The sequence below is a fragment of the Pristis pectinata genome, chromosome 46 (assembly GCF_009764475.1).
Source record: "Pristis pectinata isolate sPriPec2 chromosome 46, sPriPec2.1.pri, whole genome shotgun sequence".
Classification (NCBI taxonomy): domain Eukaryota; kingdom Metazoa; phylum Chordata; class Chondrichthyes; order Rhinopristiformes; family Pristidae; genus Pristis; species Pristis pectinata.
Window position 1 is genome coordinate 2,164,381 of NC_067449.1, and position 22,500 is coordinate 2,186,880.

The 22,500-nt window shown below is 50.4% G+C and overlaps 1 protein-coding gene across 1 annotated transcript in view; it reads right to left on the minus strand.

The window, feature by feature from the left end:
- LOC127566829 (uromodulin-like) overlaps nucleotides 1-22,500 on the minus strand; it is a 135,577-nt gene that overhangs the window by 67,302 nt on the left and 45,775 nt on the right. The gene's annotated exons all lie outside the window — the stretch shown is intronic.

Below are 22,500 nucleotides of genomic sequence, written 5' to 3' on the forward strand. Positions count from 1 at the left end.
GAGTTGCCGGAAGGGGGCCAATGCGTGCGTGAGGGCGACAATGACTGAACGCCACCGAGATCCGGGCTCGTTGACTCTCATGCCCGACTCACGCTCGTAATGGCTGTTGCCTCTGCCTTTGCTTCGCGTAAGGACACGGTCTGGGAAGATTTCAATATCTACTGTCGCTTCAGTGTTCTTGGAGAACGTTCTGCTTTGCGCTTCGCTGCTGGATACATATCCGCCTTCCGGTCCGCCAGTGCCATTCAGATGCAAGATCCCAGCGATTCCACACCCCGTGACCTAACCTCTTACCCCTCCCACCCCCCGGGTCCCGAGTTTCAATATATCTTCTCCGGTTCAACGTGCCGTGACCTCGAATCAACTCGGCCCCATTGACACAGAATGTAGAACAGTTCGGCGCACCATGAATGTGCTGATCACGATGTACCATAGAACCAAAACCATAGAACCATACAGCACAAAACAGGCCCTTCGGCCCACCATGTTGTGCCGTCCATCAAACCACCCTCACACTATCTAACCCTTTCCTCCCGCAGATCCCTCTATCTCACATTGCTCCATGTGCCTATCCAACAAACTCTTGAACCTGTCCAATGTATCTGCCTCCGCCACCAACCCAGGCGGTGCATTCCATGCACCAAACACTCTCTGGGAGAAATACCTCCCGCTGACATCTCCCCTGAACCTCCCAATCTCCGCTGAACCTGAACATCGAACGAATACCATTCACCTGCACATGGTACATTTCCCTCCGTCTCCTGCATGTTCAGTGCCCGTCTATATGCCTCTTAAGCGTTCCTGTTGTATCTGCGTGCACGACCAATTCTCCCAGTGCGTTCCTGACACTTACCACCCTCTCTGTAAACAAAAACTTGCCACGTAAATCTCCGTTAATCTTATCCCCCTCACCTGAAAGATATTCCCTCCAGGTGTCCTCTGGCTTCCCAGAACACTCACTCCCGCTCCCAATAGGATCTCCCGCCCTCCAACCTCTCGCAGCCACTCAGCGCGTTGCAGCTTCGAAGTTTCGCTACCATCCATGCTGACGTGGCTTCGGTCATCCAACCCCTGTGCGTTGCGCGCTCTCTTCCGATACGCCGTGCCCACGGACAGAGCCAGGTTCTTCCATGGCGACCCACACGCCCACCCTACGTACATAATCTCAAACCCTTTTTCCACCTCTAGCGCCCACCCGTTATCTCCGCCCACCGTTCCACGGTGTCCTGCCCTCTGTCCAGCTTTCTTTCTGTCTTTCTTTCTTTCTTGCATCCATCCACCCATTCATATAACTATCTATCTATCTATCTATCTATCTATCTATCTATCTATCTATCTATCTATCTATCTATCTATCTATCTATCTATCTATCTATCTATCTATCTATCTATCTATCTATCTATCTATCTATCTATCTATCTATCTATCTATCTATCTATCTATCTATCTATCTATCTATCTATCTATCTATCTATCTATCTATCTGTCTGTCTGTCTGTCTGTCTGTCTGTCTGTCTGTCTGTCTGTCTGTCTGTCTGTCTATCTATCTATCTATGTCTGTCTATCTATCTATCTGTCTGTCTATATATCTATGTCTCAGTACATCACTCTGTCTGTCTATCTTTCGATCTATTCATCCATCCATCCCCGTCTCTCTCTCTCTATCTACATATCTATCTGTCTATTCACCCATCTATCTGTCTATCTATGTATTGATCTGCATATAGTCCTGCTCACCCTCCACCCTCAGTCCCCACTAATAAATAGATATGTCGATAGAAACACTGATGGACGCCTGTATCGTCTCGGCCTCTCAAAAGCAGCCACCTGGACGACCACAATTCCTACTATTTAAAGCGGGAGTCCCATTGGCCTGTAGATTCGGGCAGTTTGGGAGATTTATAAGAAAGTCAACATTTCTTGCAAATTAAGAAACAAGGGAGGAGTATCATAAATTCCTCGCTTATTTCTATAGGAGGCAATCGGGGAGGCAACTGCTGGTATTGGTTTTCTGGATCATAAGCGGACCTGCAACCAAGGCTTTCATTTAGCGGGAGTACATTATGCGCGGGAAAACTTCTTTTTAAAAAATGTTGATTAAGTAATGAAGTAGATACGTTTTACCGAGCTCAACGACCCAATAGAATCCTTAAGCAATTAGTTTTTTTTCTGAGGGGAAGCGGAATCCGGTGACATTCTCCTGATACAGAGCTGTAATTCCAAGGAAAGAGAAGACTTTTCCAGCCGCGTTCACGTTGCGCATTGCCAATGCTGGTCATCTCCAGACGTCGGTCACGACCCTGCAGCTTGATGACGTAAATCTTCACACGTGCGTAACACGTGATCGGTGTTGTGCGGGTTTCCTTGATGAACATTTGGATTCGCGAAACTATAGCTCATGGAGATTGATGGGTGCTATCGAAGATTCAGGTTATAAAGGTTGCTTGGGCTTGTATAGCGAGCTCAGAACTCAAAACGTATTATTAAATTGCTTGACAAGTTGTTTTACTTACATAGCTAATCGCTCAGTGCAGCTCAATAAAGCTTCAAATGCTTCATCTCATGGTTTCAAGCAATAGCAATATCTTTATTCATTTGAATAATTTCGTCAGTACATTTCCAACGCAGATTAATGTAGCGTGATGGATTTCCGCAGGCACAGCAGGATCAGCAGAGATGTTAGCCACGGGATAGGAGGAGGTTTATCTATTTGTGTCTCGGCCCTCGAAGCTTAAGCTAAATCTAATCTCCTCCCGCACACCTGCAGGGGACACCTGTCAATAGAACATAGTCATCAGGATTTTGTTTGACCGAGAGCCAAACTGGGGGCAGCAAGGGCGACGTCTTGACGAAGGAAACAGCACAGTTGGGTCGAAGGGACTCTTCCTGTACTGTAATTTTCTTTTCTATATTTTAGGGAGCAGACGCGATACTATCTCATGAAGCCGAATAAAACCTTGGTGCCGCTGTTTACAACTTTGGTCACATTTGGTGTATTTTGGTTGCCACCTCACATGAAGCATGCGGGGGCTTTAGCGATGGTGCAGGAGAGTTTCACCGGAGTGCTGTCTGCATTAAAGAGAATGAGCTGTGAAGAGAGGTTGGACAAATTGCGATTGTTTTCTCTGGAGCGCCAGAGGCTGAGCGGGCCACCTGATAGAGGTTTATATATTCATGATGGGTCAAAACATTGTGGATACTCGGTGCCTCTTTGTCCCTAGGGTAGAAATGTCAGGTTTTAGAGAGCATGTTGAAGGTGACAAGGGGAATGTTTGAAGGAGATTTGTTACGTTTTTTACACAGAAACTGGTGAGTGCCTGAAACGCACTGGCTGCGTTAGTGGATGAAGCACACATCGTCGAAACGTTTATTCTGTTATACTCCAGGGGACCTGATATTCTATATATAACCCCCCGAACCCCTGGATCATATCCCAGCCTGTAAACCACTCCCGAGGCCTGTTATTCTATATATAAACTCCCCGAACCCCTGGATCAGATCCCAGCCTGTAACCCACTCCCGGTAATCTATTATTCTATATATATTAACCCCTCTGAACCCCTGGATCAGATCCCAGCCTGTAACGCACCCTCGGGGACCTGTTATTCTATATTTAAACACTCTCCGAACCCGTGGATCAGATTCCAGCCGGTAACCCACTCCCCAGGACCGGTATTCTATACATATCCCCCCGCCCCCCGAACGCCTGGATCAGACCCTAGCCTGTAACTCACTCCTGAGATTTGTTATTCGATATATAAAACCCCTGAAGCGGTGGATTACATCCCAGCCTGTAAACCACACCCGGGGATCTTTTATTCGATATTTCGACCCTCCGAACCCCTGGACTAGATCCCAGCTTCTAACCCACTCCCGAGGATATGTTATATATATAAGCACCCCAATTCCCAAACCCGGATAGATCTTAGCCTGTAACCCACTAATGGACATCTGTTATTCTCTATACCAACCCCCGAACCTCTGGATCAGATACCAGACTGTAACCAACTCTCCTGGTCCTGTTACTCTGTATATAAGACCCCCGAACGCCTGGATTAGATCCCAGCCTCTAACCCACTCCCGGGGATCTGTTATTCTATTTATAAACCCCCCGAACCCGTGGATTAGATCCCAAACGTTACTTAACTCCCAGGGATCTCTTATTCTAAATAAAAAGACCACAAACCTTGTATCATATCCCAGTCGGTAATCTACTCCCGTGGACCTGTGATTCTATATATATAAGCTCCCACAACCGCTGAGTTAGATCCCAGCCGCACAAGTAGACATGGCGGTAAAGAAGGCCTACGGCACGCTCTCCTTGATCTTTCGGGGCGTTGAGTATAAGGGTCGGGGAAGTCTTGATGCAGCTATATACAACTTTGGTCAAGCCGCTCTTGCAGCATTGGCTACAGTTTTGGTCGCCCCGTTACCGCAAGGGTGCGGGTGACTGGAGAGGTTGCAAAAGAGTTTTACCAAGATACAGCCTAGATTGGAGAGCATTGGCTACATGGAGAGGTTGGGCCAGCTTGGGCTGTTTTCTCTGGAGTGTTGGAGGGTGAGGGGAGACCTGTTGGAAGTTAACAAATTCATTATAGGCATAACACAGTGTAGATTGTAAGTGTCGATTTCCCCCAGGGCGGAAATGTCAATCATTCGAGGGCATAGGTTGAAGGTGAGAGGGGAATGGTTTAAAGGAGGTTTACTGCGGGTTTGTTTTTACACGGATCGTGGTAGGTTCCTGGAACGCGCTTCCAGAGTTGGTGAAAGCAGAAACCTTAACACCATGGAATTGAGACGGACAGGTGAATGAGCAGGGATTGGGGGGATATGGACCAGGTGAGGGCAGATGTTCTGTTGAAATTAGTTTCATGATCGGAACAGACATGATGGGCCGAATATCCTCCTCCTTCGCTGTACTCATCCATGTTCATTGGAGATGCAAGAAGCTACGAGTTCAGGAATCTGACGTGAGAAATGTGATAAGTTGGGCCAAGTAAGGGAGGGATGATGGGGAGATAGAACCGGTTGTCAGGGGGTGAGGGGATTCAGTGGGTTAAGTGTGTGGGTGGCAGGCAGATGTAGCCAAGTGGGGAAGGGGAACGAAACCGGGGCAACCGGCGCGAAAATATGTTTTGTAATTCAGTCCGATCGGAGGTTAGAAAGGGAAAGGCGGTCTCTGCAGTCCTGCCGTCCTTTGGAACAGAGGTCAGGAATGCAGAACTGGAATTGAGCCAACATTTCTGGACACTATACAAGCCAGAACGCTTTGCCAGAAGGCAATTTGTTCTCGTTCACCGGGCCGGACGGGACAGGCCGTCTCTGCAATCCGACGCGCCCACCACCGCCCTCGGCACGAAGGAGAGGAATGCGGATTTGGAATCCAGCCCGCGGACTCCGGCGGGTCCATCTTCCCTGCAATGTTCACTGGCTCCCGCATAGGAGCGGACTGGACAGCGCAGAGCAGGGACATTGGAGCCTCGCCCCTGACATTGCAACGAAGGCACCGCGGGGCAACCAGCCCCGCCCGGAGCTCCACACAGGAACAATCCAGAAACGCAGATTCTGCAGCCACCGGACGCTAACAGGATCGGATGGGGCTGATGATTCTGGCAAAAATAAGCAACCCAACGCACTGCTGGAGGACCTCAGCGGATCAGGGAGCATGTGGAGGGGAATGGACAGTCGTCGACGTTTCGGGTGACCTGGACCGCTCTGCAGAGCACCCGCGCTCCGCCCACCATGGTCCCGATCAGCCCTCCGCACCTGCATCTGCCTACCAGCCCCACTCTTCACCCTGATCCACATTTCGCCCGACAACTCTCGCTCCACGCCTTGCAGGGAGATAGCCAATGGAAAGGAGTGATCGGATCCGCCCTCTCATGGAAAATAGAGAAACTCTCTTTCCCTTTTTCTTCGTCTGAAAGATCCGATCACCTTTCCATTGGCGATCTCCACCCGCTCTCTCAGTCCAGATGAGTCCAATCCAGTCGCAGGTGGTCGGCAACGAGTCCAGGTGACGCGAAATGTCGACGGTCCATTCCCCTCCACAGACCCGCCGAGCTCCTCCCGGAGCTTGTTTTACTTTTGCCCCGGATTCCAGCAGCTGCGGTCTCTTGCCTCTCGGTTCATTTTTCATTCTCCCTTCTGAGAGTCAAGGGAGGCCATTCGACCCACCGAGTCCATGCCATCTCTCAAAAAAATATTATTCCGTTGCTGATTTGCCATTCGTGTCCCGCACGTATCAGTTCCACCACCCAAATACATCCGCGACAAATTACAGCCGACAAGGAGTCTCCCATCCCCTACGTCTTGAAAATGAGGAAGGAAAACTGATCGCTTGGGGTGGTAGGGGGAAAGTCATGCGGTGACAGGGAGGACGTGCGAGCAGAAGAGGGACAAAGGGAGGTAAGGAACGAGAGGGATCGGGAGTGAGAGAGAGACAGAGAGGGGAAAAGAGAGAGAGAGAGAGAGTGACAAGTGGATAGAGATAAATAAAATAGGATAAGATCAGACCGATGAGTTAAAATTTCTTTATTAGTCACATGTACATCGAAACACACAGTGAAATGAATCTTTAGTGTGTTCTAGGGGCAGCCCGCAAGTGCCACCACACTTCTGGCACCAACATAGCACGTCCACGACTTCCTAACCTGTACGCCTTTGGAATGTGGGAGGGAAGCGAGTCAGCCGGAGGAAACACACGCAGACACACGGGGAGAACGTACAAACTCATTACAGACAGCGTCCGGAATTGAACCCGGGTTGCTGGCGCTGTAATAGCGTTAGGCTGACCGCCATACTACAGTGCACTGCCGAGAGAACGAGAATAGAGAGCGTAATGAAGAGAGAGAGAGAGAGAGAGAGAGAGAGAGAGAGAGAGAGAGAGAGAGAGAGAGAGAGAGATGAGAGAGAGAGAGAGAGAGAGAGAGAGAGAGAGAGAGAGAGAGAGAGATGGGGAGAGATGGGGAGAAATGGAGAGAGATGGAGAGAGGGGGAGGGGGAGAGAGAGACAGGGATGGAGGTTGAACAGCTAAAGAGCGGAATAGGGAGCGATTAAGAACGAATGACAGAGAGTGAAAGAGAGGAGAGTTTGAGTGAAGGAGAGCAGGTCAATGGAGGGAGAGGTTAGCGAGACTGGTTGACAACGAGAAGGACAGAAGGAGAAATAAAGTGAGGGAGAAAAGATACCGAGAGAGTAAAAGTGATAGACAGAGAGATATAGACAGAGAGAGAGAGAGAGAGAGAGAGAGAGAGAGAGAGAGAGAGAGAGAGAGAGAGAGAGAGAGAGAGAGTGTTCAGGCAGAAAACCAAAAGATTGGGGAGCGGAAAGTTGGGGAGGGAGAAAGAGAGGGGGAAAAGAGAGAATGTGGTAATGAAGAAATTGAGAGAGAACAGGCAAGTCATCAAAAGAGAGAACGAGAGAGACAGAGATACAGAGAGGTAAAGAAAAGAGAGGAAGGGAAAGAGGAGAGAGAGTTTCTCTATTTTCCATGTGAGGGCCGATCCGCTCACTTCACGCGTTCTGCCCTCTTCGCGGCAGAGGGCAGCACAGCCCATCACCTCAGCCAAACTCCTGACAGCAATGCACAGGGCAAGTCGATTCAGGAATGCCGTTCACAAGGCAGAACAGGTCCGCGCAACTCGCACAGCCCTCGGCAGATCCGCCTACTGTCCCTTGCCGAACAGCACAAGGCAGGCAGTCCAGCTGACGTCTCCGCCCAGAGCAGGAGCGGGCAGGCGGTGTCTGCAGTCTGTATATTTCCCCATCCATGTCGGTCATCCAGTCCACGAATCCTCACGGGAACCGGCCAGACATATACTGGGTCAGGGAGACTGACACCCGGCCCGGGAGAGCATTACCGCACCAGGGCGAACGAAGGCGGATCATTTACAGAATGTCTCCAACCAAGGGGGCATCTGTGTGCGAGAAGCATGAATTCAACCTGATACCCTTTACTAGTTCTCTTATTTACCTCTCCCTTCTAACCTTTGACCCAATGCCCGGTAGATCTGCTCTCCCCTCCTCCTCTCGCATCAGCCTATCACCACGCTGTGTCACCCCGCCCTCCCTTCTATTGTCCACCTATCACCGCTCTGCTTCCCCCCCCCCCCTACATATTGGGCTTCCCCTTTTTTCTTATCTTCAGTCCTGAAGAATGGGTCCCGACCAGAAACGTTGACCGCCTGCTTTTCTCCACGGATGCTGCCCAGCCAGCTGATTTCCTCCGGCGTCATCGTGTTTGTCATCCGGACTCCAGCATCGGCAGTCCTTTGTTTCCCTGATACAGCCCACAAGCGCCGGCGCAGACACGGTGGAGTCGTCCCCGGGAACGCGTCGCCGAGCAGGGTGAGTCCGCACCGAACTGTGGAGCTCGGCAGCGACCGCAGTTCTGTGGGGGGGGGGGGGGGGGAAGGGGCTCTGGCTGAAAGGATGGGAAGGATTAGCATGGAGTGTATTATAATGGAGAGACAAGGGATGGCAGATGCTGAGATCTGCAGCAAATAAAAAAAAGAAACTGCCGTAGGAACTCGGCGGGTTGGGCAGCATCCGCTGAGACCACCGGGTGGTCGATGTTTCGAGTCGAGTCCTGCATTTGGAGTCTCCCGTTTCAGGGCAGCGACACGAAACGCCGACCATCCCATTGCCTCCATGGGTAGTTCCTGGACCGCTGATTTCCCCCTTTGGTTTGTTTTACGCGAGGTGGGGTGGATGGGGTGGTGCCAGAAGGGGACCCGGTGGGAGAAGTGTGCGGCTGATGGGGAGATGGACTGAGAGGCGGAAATAAAAGAAACTAGGTGCCAGGACGAGTGACCCGCTCAGTTCCTCGCCGCCTTGCTTTTGATTTCCCCATCTGCTGCCTCTTGTGTCTCCGAGTTCCTTCGACAGTTTATGTTTTGCTCGAAATTCCTCCATTGGCCGTGATGGGCTGAGAAGATAAGATAAGATAATACAAGATAAGACAAGATAGACAAGATATCAGTTCAACCCAGATAAGTGTGAAGTGGTTCATTTTGGTAGGTCAAATATGTTGGCAGAATATAGTCGTAATGGTAGGACTCTCGGCAGCGCGGAGGATCAGAGGGATCTTGGGGTCGGAGTCCAGAGGACGCTCAAAGTGGCGGCGCAGGTTGACTCTGTGGTTAAGAAGGCATAGGGCGTATTGTCCTTCATCAATCGGGGAATTGAATTTAGGAGCCGTGAGGTATTGTTGCAGCTATATAGGTCCCTGGTCAGACCCCACTTGCAGTATTCTGCTCAGTTCTGGTCGCCTCACTACAGGAAAGATGTGGAAGCCATAGAGAGGGTGCAGAGGAGATTTACAAGGATGCTGCCTGGGTTGCGGAGCATGCCTTATGAAAGCAGGTTGAGGGAACTCGGCCTTTTCTCCTTGGAGAGACGGAGGATGAGGGGGGACCTGACTGAGGTGTATAAGATCATGAGAGGTATTGATAGGGTAGATAGTCAAAGGCTTTTCCCCAGGGCTGAACTGGTGGCCAGAATATGTTTAAGGTGCCGGGGATTAGATATGGAGGAGATGTCAGGGATAGGGGTTTTACTCAGAGAGTGGTGAGTGCGTGGAATGGGCTGCCGGAAACGGTGGTGGAGGCTGATACGATAGGGTCTTTCGAGACTTTTAGATAGGTATATGGAGCAGAGTAAAATAGAGGGCTATGAGTAAGCCTAGTAATTTCTCGGGTAGGTACATGTTCGGCACAGCTTTGTGGGCCGAAGGGCCTGAATTGTGCTGTAATTGTTCCATGTTCTATGACCTATGTTTATTAGTCACCTTAAATCGAAACACACAGTGAAATGCGTCCTTTGCGTAGAGTGTTCTGGGGGCAGCTCGCAAGTGTCGCCACGCTTCCAGCGCCAGCACAGCATGCCCAAAACTTCCTAACCCCTACGTCCTTGCAATGTGGGAGGAAACCGGAGCACCCGGAGGAAACCCACGCAGACACGGGGAAAACGTACAAACTCCTTACAGACAGCGGCTGGAATTGAACCCGGGTGGCTGGCGCTCTAATAGCGTCACGCCAACCGCTACACTGCTGTGAGATCGTGAGACGGGGTTGCTGGAACTGAGAAACGGACAGGCTGTTAATAGTCCAGGGAGTTTTAACGATCATTAATCCTCCGGCATACCTGGAGTTAATATAATAAAGGTTTGAAAGTTGCATAAGTGTGCGTTGAGTGTCACGTGATCCCCCCTGGCGGTTCATTTAATTGGCTGAGACAGCATCTGCGGAAAGCCTCGCACGACATTCAGCAACATACTGAAATAGGGACGGGGGGTGGGGTGCGAGAGAAAGAGAGGCTGAGGCAGACTGAACGGACGGTTTAAGGGGGAGAATGGAAGAAGAAGAGCCAGGCAGTGGCACAAAGTGCGGGAGAAAGGGAACGGCAGGAAGTGAGAGCAGAGATCGACAGCAGAGATCGAGAGAAGGGAGGGAGAGAGATAAGAGACGGAGAGAAGGACAACAGAGCGAGAGAGGTGGGTGGGGGGGAAGGAAGAGACAAAGAGAGGGAGCGGAAAGAGGGAGGACAAGGAAAGAGAGAGACTGGAGAGAGAGTGTGAGAGTTTCGGAAAAAGAGAGGGGGAGATGGGGAGGAGATACAGAGTGAGACACAGATAGACACGAATAACAGCGCTGTGGTTCGCTGATCACCATTAGATGGATCGTGATAGGCAGAGGCTGTCTTTTATGTTGTGGCACACGAAGGGTTAATGGAATGATTCTTTGCGATGTGAGAGAATGGGTATCCTTGCAAAATGATCGGCACTGATTGAATCTGATCGGCATTTCATTCGAGATGTCCGGATAAGATGCTTTGAAAGCCTGGACACAACATCTAGCAACATCTCAAAATAAGAGAGAGCGAGAGAGAGAGAGACGGAGAAAGACATACAGACAGAGACAGAGACAGAGACAGAGAGAGAGAGGGAGAGAGAGATACAGACAGAGAGAGTGTGAGACGGACAGCGAGAGAGAGAGATTATCCCTCTGAACATTTCCTATCCAATATACCTGTCCAACTCTCTTCCAAATGTTGTTATTGTACCCGCCTCGACTACTTCCTCTGGCAGCTTGTTCCAGGTTCTCAACACCCTCTGTGTGAAAAAAAAAGTTGGCTCTCAGATACCTTTCAAGTCATTCCCTCTCGCCTGAAACATATGCCCTCGAGTTTTAAACTCCCCTACCTTGGGAAAAAAAGTGTGCGAATTCACCTGATGGCGGCCCCTCATGACGTTTTAAATCTCAGTAAGGTCACCCCTCAGCCTCCGACGCTGCAGGGAAAACTATCCACTGTCCTTTCTCCTTATAACCCAAGCCCTCCAGTCCTGGAAATGTTCCCGTAAATCTTTGCACTCTTTCTGGCATAATGACGTCTTTCCTATAACACGGTAACGAAAACTAAACACAATCCTCCAGTGGCGGCCTCACCTACGTCTTGTACAACTGCAGCATGACCTCCCGACTCCTGGACTCAGTCCCCTGACCGATGAAGGCCAGGGTGACAAACGCCTTCCTCAGTCTACCTGTGACGCCACTCTCAGGGAACCATGTATTGTACTCCTAGATCCCGCTGTTCTCCAACACTCCCCAGGGCCCTGCTGTTCATTGTGTAAGTCCTACCCTGATTTGTCTTCTTGAAAGGAACTTTTCCGAATGTAACTCCATTTGACATTCCTCGGCCCACCAACACAGCTGGTCAAGATCCCTTTCTAAATCCTGATAACCATCTTCACTGTGAACGGCACCAGCTCTTGTAGTGTAATCCGCAGATTACTAACCGTGCCTTGTACATTCTCTTCCAACTCAATGATATAGATGATAAGCAGCAATGGACCCAGCTCCGAGCCCTGGGGAACGCCTCTAATCACGGGCCTCCAGTTCGACAGCAACCTTTCAACATCGCTCTCTGCTTAATACCATCAAGTCAATTGTGTATCCAATTGGATAGCTTCTCCTGGATCCCATGCGATCTAACTTTCCATTGCACTCCCATGCGGAACCTTACCAGAACCTGACTGAAGTCCATACAGAAGGCGTCTACCGCCCTGCCCTCATCGCCCTTCTACGTTACCTCTTCACAAAAAAAAATCTCAAGAGACATGATTTCCAATGCACAAAGCCGGGTTGACTGTCCCTAATCAACTTCTGCCTTTCCAAATGTATATACATCTGAATTCCATACAATAACTTACCGACAAATAAAGGTAGTAGGGATAGTCCAGGGAATTATAGACCAGCGAGCCTTTCGTCTGTGGTGGGCAAGCTGTTGGTAAGGATTCTGAGAGACAGGATCTATGAGCATTTGGAGAATCATGGTCTGATCAGGGACAGCCAGCATTGCTTTGTGAAGGGCAGATCATGTCTCACAAGCCTGAGAGTGTTCTTTGAAGAGGTGACCAGAAAGATTGATGAGGGCAGTGCAGTAGATATGGTCTGCATGGATTTTAGTAAGACATTTGACAAGGTTCCACATGGTGGGCTTCTTCAGAAGGTCAGAGGGCATGGGATCCAGGGAAGCTTGTCCATGTGATTTCAGAACGGTCTTGCCTGTAGAAGGCAGGAGGGTTGTCGTGGAGGGAGTGCATTCAGATTGGAGGGCTGTCACTCGCGGTGTCCCACACGGATCAGTTCTTGACCTCTGCTTTTCGTGATTTTTATTAATCACGGATAAGGGGGGAGAGGGGTGGGTTGGCAAGTTTGCAGACGACACAAAGGTCGGTGGTGTTGTGGATGGTGTAGAGGACTGTCGAATATTGCAGAGGAAGATTGATAGGATGCAGATCTGAGCTGAGAAATGGCAGATGGAGTTCAATCCGGTGAAATATGAGGTGGTACACTTTGGAAGGACAAACTCCAAGGGGGAGTACAAAGTTAATGTCAGGATTCTGTGCGTGTGGAGCAGAGGGATCTGGAGGTCCATGTCCACAGATCCCTGAAAGTTACCTCACAGGTGGGTGGGATAGTTAAGAAAGCTTATGGGATGTTAGCTTTCATAAATCGAGGGATTGAGTTTCAGAGCCGCGAGGTAATGATGCAACTCTATAAAACTCTGGTTAGACCGCACTTGGAGTACTGTGTCCAGTTCTGGTCGCCTCATTATAGGAAGGACGTGGAAGCGTTGGAAAGGGTGCAGAGGAGATTTACCCGGATGCTGCCTGGTTTGGAGAGTATGCATTATGAGGAGAGACTGAGCGAGCTAGGGCTTTACTCTTTGGAGAGAAGGAGGATGAGAGGAGACATGATAGAGGTTTACAAAATATTGAGAGATAGAGATAGAGTGGACAGCCAGCGCCTCTTTCGCAAGGCATCAAATGCTCAACACAAGAGGGCATGGCTTTAAAGTAATGTGTGGGAAGTTCAAGGGAGATATCAGAGGAAGGCCTTTTACGAAGAGAGTGGTTAGGGCGTGGAATGCGCTGCCTGCGGCGGCGGTGGGGGCAGGTACATTGGTCAAATTCATGAGATTACTAGATAGGCATATGGAGGAATTTAAAATAGAGGGATATGTGGGAGGAAGGGGTTAGATCGTCTTCGGCGAGGTTTTACGGTCGGCCTAATCTTGTGGGCCGACTGGTCTGTGTTGTGCTGTACTGTTCTATGTTCTGTGTTCTATATCCATCTGCAGGCTCACCAGTGGGGAAATGGGTTAAACGTGCGAGCTGTGGAACTGAAGTGGCAAGGCCTCAAAGGAGCCAGCTGAGTGGGATTGGTGCAAGGCGCTGCAAAATGCAACCGTTCCATGAGATCCTTCAGGCCGGACAGCTGAACGCAGCAGAAATAAACAGCTGGTTGGCAAGGTGGAACCAGACTCAAGTTGGTTATCACTGACGCATGTCGTGAACTGTATTGTTCTGTGGCAGCATTGCAGTGCAAGTTCTAAACTTACTGTGAGGTGCAAAAATATCGGGAACCATGTACCTGTGCTCTGACGTCCCTCTGTCCTACAACACTCCCCAAGGTCCATACATTTACACACCTACATTTAGCTTCATGGAGAGTCACAGAGTCACACAGCACTGGAGACAGGACCTTCGGCCCAACTGGTCCGTGTCCACCAAGATTCCCGTCTAAACCGGTCCCATTTGCCCGCGTTTGGACCACATCCCTCTAAACCTTCGATATCCATGCACCTGTCCAAGTGTTGTTAATGTACCTGCCTCAACAACTTCCATTGGCAGCTCCTTTCAAGTACGTACCACCCTCTGGGTGAAGAACACCCCCGATGTCCCTTTTCAATTTCTCGCCTCTGACTTTAAACCTCCGCCCTCTTGGTTAAAAAAAATCAGGTTTATTATCACTGACGTATGTCGTGAAAGTTGTTGTTTTGCAGCAGCAGTACAGTACAAGACATAAAAATTACTGTAAGATACACAAACGAACGAATAGTGCAAAATGGGAAGAACGAGATAGTGTTCATGGGTTCATGGATCCTTCAGAGATCTGACGGCGGAGGGGAAGAAGCTGTTTCTGTATCTTTGAGTATGGGTCTTCAGGCTCCTGTACCTCCTCCCCGATGGTAGTAATGAGAAGAGGGCGTGTTCCGGGTGTTGAGTGTCCTCAGTGATGGATACCGCCTTGTTGAGGCACCGCCTCTTGAAGATGTCCTTGATGGTGGGGAGGGTTGTGTCCGTGATGGAGCTGGATTAGTCTTCAACTCTCTGCAGCATCTTGCGGTCCTTCGCATTGGAGCCTCCGTACCAGGCGATGATGCAACCAGTCAGAATGCTCTCCGCCGTACATCTGCAGAAATATGCAAGACTCTTTGGTGACATGCCGAATCTCCTCAAACGCCGAACGAAGTAGAGCCGCTGGCGTGCCTTCTTCGTGATTGCATCAATGTGTTGGGCCCAAGATAGATCCTCTGAGATGTTGGCGCCCAGGAACTTGAAGCTGCTCACCTTTCCACCGCTGACCCCTCAACGAAGACCCGTGTGTGTTCTCCCGACTTCCCCTTCCTGAGGTCCACAATCAATTCCTTGGTCTTGCTGACGGTCAGTATGAGGTTGTTGTTGCGACACCACTGAACCAGTCCACCTTCCTTAATCCTGTACGCCAACAGTGGTGTCATCGGCGAATTTTTGATGGCGTTTGTGCTGTGCCTAGCCACACAGTCATGGGTATAGAGAGAGTAGAACAGTGGCCTAAACACTCATCTTTGAGGTGCGCCTGTGTTTATTGTCAGCGAGGAGGAGATGTTTACCACCGATCTACCCGGACTGTGGTGTCCCCATAAGGAAGTCGAGGATCCAGTTGCAGAGGGAGGTACCGAGGCCCAGGTTTTGAACGTTGTTGATTAGTACTGGCGTGTTGAACGCCGAGCTGTCATCGATAACCAGCAGCCTTGAGTATGTTTTGCTGTTGCCTAGGTGCTCCAACGCCGAGTGGAGAGCCAATGATAATGCGTCCGCTGCAGAGCTGTTGATGAAAGGCGGTACTGGTTCAGTAAACTGTTGCATCAATGTGAATTTGCATGTGTTTATCATTTAGTACATTACTGATCAACAAAATGTTTCCAACCTCCAACCAGCCAGTGGGGTTTCGGTGCTGGAAGGTGGTGGTCGTTGATCTGCACCACAATATCCCGTCCCTCACAACCGGTCTTCCGAGGGGTTGAGGAGGTTGCAGTTGATACCCCACCTCCCTCCTTCTCCCACAGCCACATCTTCCCTGCAGACTTTGGCTGGCATTGGGGAAGGAATGGAGCTTGGGAACAGCTTTTTTTTCTCTCTCTATTTCCGTGAAGGAACACAGGTTGTACGTGTGTGTGAGGCGGATGAGTGGGTGATGGGGGTGGGGAATTGCGCATCCAGGCGCAGTAATTGGACACCCTTAATGCGGAGCCCAGTGGCACTCTGTCTGCTGTGTTGGGAAGGGGTCCACAAGCATCTTAACCTGAGTTCCTTAACAGGGGTTCTTTGTGTTGTGGCTGTGTTATTGGAAGGGTGTTTGTAAAGTCATGGAGAGATACAGACATAAAAACAGACCCTTCGTCCCGCTCAGCCAACCCCAAACATCAATCACGCATTTTAGCCCCAATCCTACCCCCAACCCATTTCATTCTCTCCACATTCCCGTCAACTCCTGCCGGCTTCTGCCACTTACCTGCAGACTCGGGGCAGTCTGCGGTGGCCAACTGATATTCCACAGTGAATCCAGGAGGGAACCCCCACCGCTGTCTGCAGGGGATGGGCAACAAGGCGGAGACTGAGATTCCACTTCGCTGCTTCCCTGCGTCCGAGTGAAATATCACGGAACATTGAACAGCGCAGCACTGGACAGTACTTTTGGCCCACAATGTTTTGCCTATCGTGGTGCTGCGGTATACTAAATGTCCTCGTCCTGTGTATCGTTCACATCCCTCCATACCCTTATATTCACGAGTCCATCTAAAAGCCTCTTGGATGGCCCGCTTCCACTACAAACGCTGGCGTAACCCATTCCAGGCACCTGCCACTCTGCGTAAAAAGACTTGGCCCTCACCTTCAATCTTCCCTCCTCTAACCTTAAAAGCAGGTCCTCTGGTGTTTGACATTTCTACCCTGGGGAAAAGATTCTCCAGGTCTAGTCCTCTCATAATTTAAGAAAAAGAATTCTATCAGGTCTTCCGTCCGCCTCCGACGCTCCAGGGAGAAACAACCCTTGTTTTTCCAACCTTTCCTTAGAGACATACATTCTCATCCTGGTCAGCATCTTCTGCACGCTGTTCCACAGTCTCCATATTCTTCCTACAAAGGGGCGACCAGAACTGCACACTATACTCCAAGTGCGCTCTGACGAAAGTTTTGCATCGCTGTCACATGACTTCCTGACTCTTATATACTATCCCACTACCAATGAAGGCAAGCATGCCACACGCCTTCTTTACCATCTTATCCACCTGCATAGCCACTTTCAGTGAACTATGGCGCTGGACCCAAGGTACCTCTGTAGTTCAATGCAATGAAGAGGCCTACCATTTACTGTACACTTACTCCTTTAATTTGTCCTCTCAAGGTGCAACACCTCACAATTGCCTGGGTTAAATTCCACCTGTCAACTCTCTGCCCAATTTCTGTAACTGATCTACATTCCACGGTGTCCCTTGACAATCCTTTGCACATTCCACAGCGCCATCAATCTTGGTGTCACACGCACACTTCCTTACCCAGCCACCAGCATTCCCACATATATCACAGCACCGATCCTCACGTTACACCACTGGTCGCAGTCCTCCAGGCAGAATAACAGCCTTCCAACCCTGCTGTCTGTCTCCTATGGGCAAGCCAGTTCCGAATCCAAGCTTGCAATTCACCCTGGATTCCGTGCATCCTTAATCTTCCTAATAAACCTAGAATGATGGAGGGGAAGGGCGGTGAGGTGAAGAGAGAATGTCCGGGGTGGGAGGGGTCCTTGTTGGTCGATACTGTCAACAACCAGCACACGACCCACATTATCTGTCCACCGCCTATAACTTACGTTGCGACAAGTTTGCAGGTGACTTTAAAATAAGTGGTGTCGTGGACAATGACGATGGTTGTTAGGGTTTACTGGGGGATCTTGGTCAGCTGGGGAAGTGGGCTGAGGTGTGGCAGATGGAGTTTAATTCGGGGTTGAGGGCACAGATTTACGGTGAGAGGGTGATAGGTTGAACAGGGACCTGAGGGGCAACATTTTCAAGCAGAGGGTGGTCCGTAGATGGAACGATGTGGCAGGGGAAGTGGGCGAGGCAGGTACATTACCAACACTTGGAAAGGTTCAGAGGGATATGGGCCAATCGCGGGCAAGTGGGACCGGCTCGGATGGACGTCTGGGTCGGCACGGACCGGTTGGTCCGAGGGGCCTGTTTCCGTACTGTGGGACTCTGAGACTATGACTTCGGAACAGGATGCATCCCCTAGACGAAGGGCGGAGGTGGTGTCGGGATGGGTGGAGACCTGGGCCCGAGCTTGCCCAACTGATCCTGTGTTCCCTGCTTCTGAGATCAAATGCCTTCGTAAAGTCCATGCAGAGGACGTTCATTGTCTTACCCTCATCAAACCCCTTTGTCACCTCCTCAAAAATACTCTGTCAAGTTCGCCAGGCATGACCTGCCCCGTATAACGCCATGCTGACTGTCCCTGTGCAGGCCATGCCTTTCCAAATGTACATAAATCCTATCTCTCAGTATCCTCTCCAATAGCTTCCCCAACATTGAGGTGAGGCTCGCCGGCCTGCAATTACCTGGATTATCTCTATTTCCCTTCTTGAACGAAGGCACAACATTTGCTGCTCTCCGGTCCTCCGGGACCTGGCCCGTTGCAATCTCCTCACTTGCTTCTTTCAATATTCGAGGATGTATGCCACCAGGCCGTGGGGAATTATCCTACCCATCTGCATTCTCACGTATGTTAGAACGATCTGGATCAGGTGCTGGGAGATGGGATTAACTTGGATCTTGGGCAGCAGGGAAAATGATGGGCCGGAGGGCCTTTTTCGGTGCTGTACAACTCTTTGACCCTGATCTCTGAGGCGAAACACTTGACGATCTTCCGGCTCACGGATGGGTGAAGCGTGTGAGACGTGGGTCTAAATCGGCAACGCGTCCCAGAATCCAGCCGCGTCGCCTCGGTCGTCGGGACTGTCAGATACAGCAATTCAATGAAGTCCTGTCATTCAGGCCGGAGAGCAGAACACAGCAGAAATAAACAGATACTCGCCAGGAGGCGAATGCATTGTTTCAGCAGGGTGTTGCAGCATTTAGAATTTGCATGAACTATTCATTTGGTACATTAATATTAAAATCAATAAGCACTTCCTCCAACCGGCCCAGTGGAGCTTCGGCGCTGGAAGGTGGTGGTCGCTGATCCGTCCTACAATCCACCGTCGCTCACAGCCGGTCGATTGAGAGGCTGAGGGGCTTTCAAGAGACCCTGGTCTCCCTCCTCCCTCAACAGCCACTTCATCTCTGCAGACTCTGGTAAGCGGTCCACAAGGAATAGATTTTGGGAACAGCTTATTTTTTTTTTATTTCCGTGTATGAACACTGGTTACGTGTGTGTGTGTGTGTGTGTGTGTGCGTGTGTGTGCGAGGGAAGGGGAATGTGTTGGTAATGGGGGTGGGGAATTGCGCACCCAAGCAGAGTAATTGAGCAGCCTTGATACAGAGGTCTGTGGCACCCTGTCTGATGTGTTGGTAGGGGGTCTACAAGCATCTTAACACGGGTTCCTTACCGTGTGACGGTGTTGTTGGAAAGGGGTATATGTGAAGTCATAGAGAGATAGAGTCATGCAAACAGTCTCTTCCTCCAGCCGAGTCCACCCCAACCATCAAGCACCCATTTTAGCACCAATACAACCCGAACCCGAGTTATTCTCTCCGCATTCCGGTCAACTCTGCAACTAAACTACAGATTTTCAGGAATCTTCAGTGGCCAGCTGACGTTTAACACCACCCGTTTTTTTTTGTGGAATTTGTGGGAAATTCGGGCACCGGAGGTCAGGACTGGACCCCGGTCGCTGGAGCTGCGAGGCAGCAGCGTCGTTGTGTTTAACAGACGTGCAGAACAGGAGGGATTATTCACTTCCTGCCTGTCAGTCTCCCGTAAAGGGAAAGGGGCACTTCTGCAGGGATCACAGTGAATGCGGGAGGGAGATCCCACCGCAGTCTGCAGGGGGTCGACAACATGGTGGAAACGGAGATTGAAGGGAAAGAGGCGTGTGTGTGAGAGTTTGAGGACAGGGCGGGGAGAGGGAGAGGTGGAGATGGAGAGGAGGGAGGCGGGGAGGGGGAGGAGACAGTAGGAGGGATGGGGTAGGAGGAGAGAGGGCAAGGGTGAGAAAATGGAGGGAAAGAGATGAGTAGGGAGAGACTAGTCTGGTAGAGAAAGATGAGGGAGAGATGTGGGGAGGGGGCGGGAGGAATGGGGAAGAAGATGTATAAAAGGGGATGGTGATGGGAGGGAGAGCAGTGAAGGGAGGGGAGGGAGAGTGGGAAATGTCGGGGAGTCTGAGGGCCTGGAGGGGAAGAGGGAGGGAGAGGCATATTGACGTCTGGGAGGGGAGGGCGAGAGAGGGCGGGCGAGGAAGAGGGGAGAAAAGAAAGGACGGAGAGAGGTGAAAGAGCGGGAAGGAGAGTGGGTTAGAGAGAGCGGGGGAGGGAGTGGACGGAGGGAGAGGGTGAGAGAGTGGGAGTGGGAGGAGGAGGGCAGATGGGATTTGGAGAGAGAATGTAGGAGAAAATTGTGGGGGAGGGCGAGAGGGTAGGGGAAATGTGGGGAGGTTAAGTGTGGAGTGAGTGCGGGGCAGGTAGTTCGGAGGTGAGGGAGGATGGGGAGTGAGGGAGAGGGCGAGCAAGAGGAAAGGGGTGGAGAATGCGAGGGCGATATGTCGAGCAGAAGGGAGATGCGGAGGGAGAGGCCAGCTGGGAGGGGAGCGAGAGAGGGCGTGGGAAAAGTAGGAGAGAACGGGGAAATAGGCAGAGGGGTACAGGAGGGTTGAGGGAGGGGTAGGGAGAAGGAGAGAGAGAGAGAAGGGGTGGTATCATTTCCTGTCAGTTGACTGTGTGCAATTTTTAAATTGGTCAATCCTTCATCATTACGCGCCCGTCTCTCTCTCCTTCAATTTAAAGTCGTCCATGGAGCCCACTTCTTCAAAGACAAGCTGTACCCTTTTTATTCGGATGTATCTCCTTATTGGGATAAATGCAATAACGGAGAGGCTTCTTTAATCCACCTGTTCTGGACTGGTCCAAGTCTTAAAAATAATACTGGATAGAGGCGTTTCAAACTTTCCTTCTGTGCTTTTTTAAAAAAAATAGTTCAAACCGAATCCTTTGACTGCATTACTTGCGGGATTGTTGGAGAAAAAGGTATAATTTTGGAGACTTCCGATCTACACATTCTGGCCTGTAGCCATGAGGGCTGTGTTGCTTAAATGGTAGGAAGTTACTCCGCCTACTCATGCTCAGTGGTTACGGGATGTTATGTCATACTTAAATTTAGAGGAGATCCGTTGTTCAATTCCAGTATCTAACACTGTGAGGACTTTATAGAACTATTGTCAAAACCTTTCATCTGGTGGTTATAGTACAGATATTGGCTGATATCATTATGTGTCAAGGTTTTCTTTTTAACTTGTCCTTATTTTTAACTAAAAAGCTTCGGTCTTGGTGGTGGGTTTAGATTTTTTTATTATAAATTTATTCCAATTCATTCGTATTTATTAATTATCATCTTTGATTACTAATACAGAGTATTGTGATTTCAAGTATGATTTAACACAATGTATTTCGCAATATTTTACCTTTTTGATTCGTATACTCTGTATTTTCTTTGTTGAATTAATAAAAAAAATATTGTAAAGAGAGTTGACTGTGTCCAGGGGTATGGAGAGGGGTAGGGAGAGAAGTTGTGAGAGAAGGGGGAGAGAGGGGTGTGTGAGAAGGGTCGGGGAAGAGATGGGGATGTTACAACGTGGCGAGTTAGACAGGTGAGTAGAGAGGGGAGAGTGAGAGGGGAGGGTGTGGGCAGGGAGAGCCCGGGGAGGAAGAGTGCCAAGAGAGGGGTGGGGAGGGAGAGGGAGGGGGGGAGTGTCTTGAGGGATCGAGTGGGGATGGAGACGGAAGGGAGAGACGGTGCAGGGAGTGGGGAGTGAGAGGCGGGAGGAAGAGAGGGTTGAGGGAGAGCGGTGTGAGGGAGAGGGAGAGCGCAGAGGGTGAGAGGAAGGAGGAAAAACGATAGTGAGAAGGGGAGGGAGGTTGGGAGTAGAGAGAGGGTGATGCTGAGGGAGGAGTGGAGGCAGAGTGAGGGAAGGGGAGGGAAAGAGATCGAGGGAGGGACTGAATGGGATGAATCGTCACCTCTCTGAAATGACTGTGTGCAGGGAAGAGAGTGGGGGAGGGAGAGAGAGAGAAAGGTGGGGGGGGGGGAACCAGAGATACGTGACACAGTGGAGTAAGAGAAAACGGGAGCAAATCAGGCAAAAGAGATAACGAGAGAGGGGAGACAGAAAGTCGGGGAAGAGAACACACAAAGAGGAGGGGGAAGCAGAAAGGGAGAGAGGGAGCAGAACAGGAAGAGAAGGAGAAGGAGAGAGGCGGAGGACAGGTGGATTACGGGAAAGAGAGGCAGAGCAAAACAGGGGATATGGACCTCACGACAGGCTGTAGTGTCCGTTTGAGGACACTGTTCCTCAGCCGAATGCAGTGCACTTGGGTCAACGGGGGAGATCTACCAGAGAAGGAGATGCCACCTTTGTAGGGTCCCATGTTGGAAAGAAGGGGACTGATGTATGGATCGATAAGATCTCTGATTGCAGGATCCCCGTGAGTCAGCAGCGGATGTGTTTGGGACCCTTCTGCTCTATATGTTGTCTTAGTATGTGCGGGAGGGCGGGAGAGTTCAGGAAAGGTGAAACTCACGGTAGATATATCCACTGCTGAAGTGCTGCCAAAATCCACGTTTATACCTTGTTCAGAAATCCCTTCTCCCTACCCACACCACATTCTAAGCCAACGATATCTT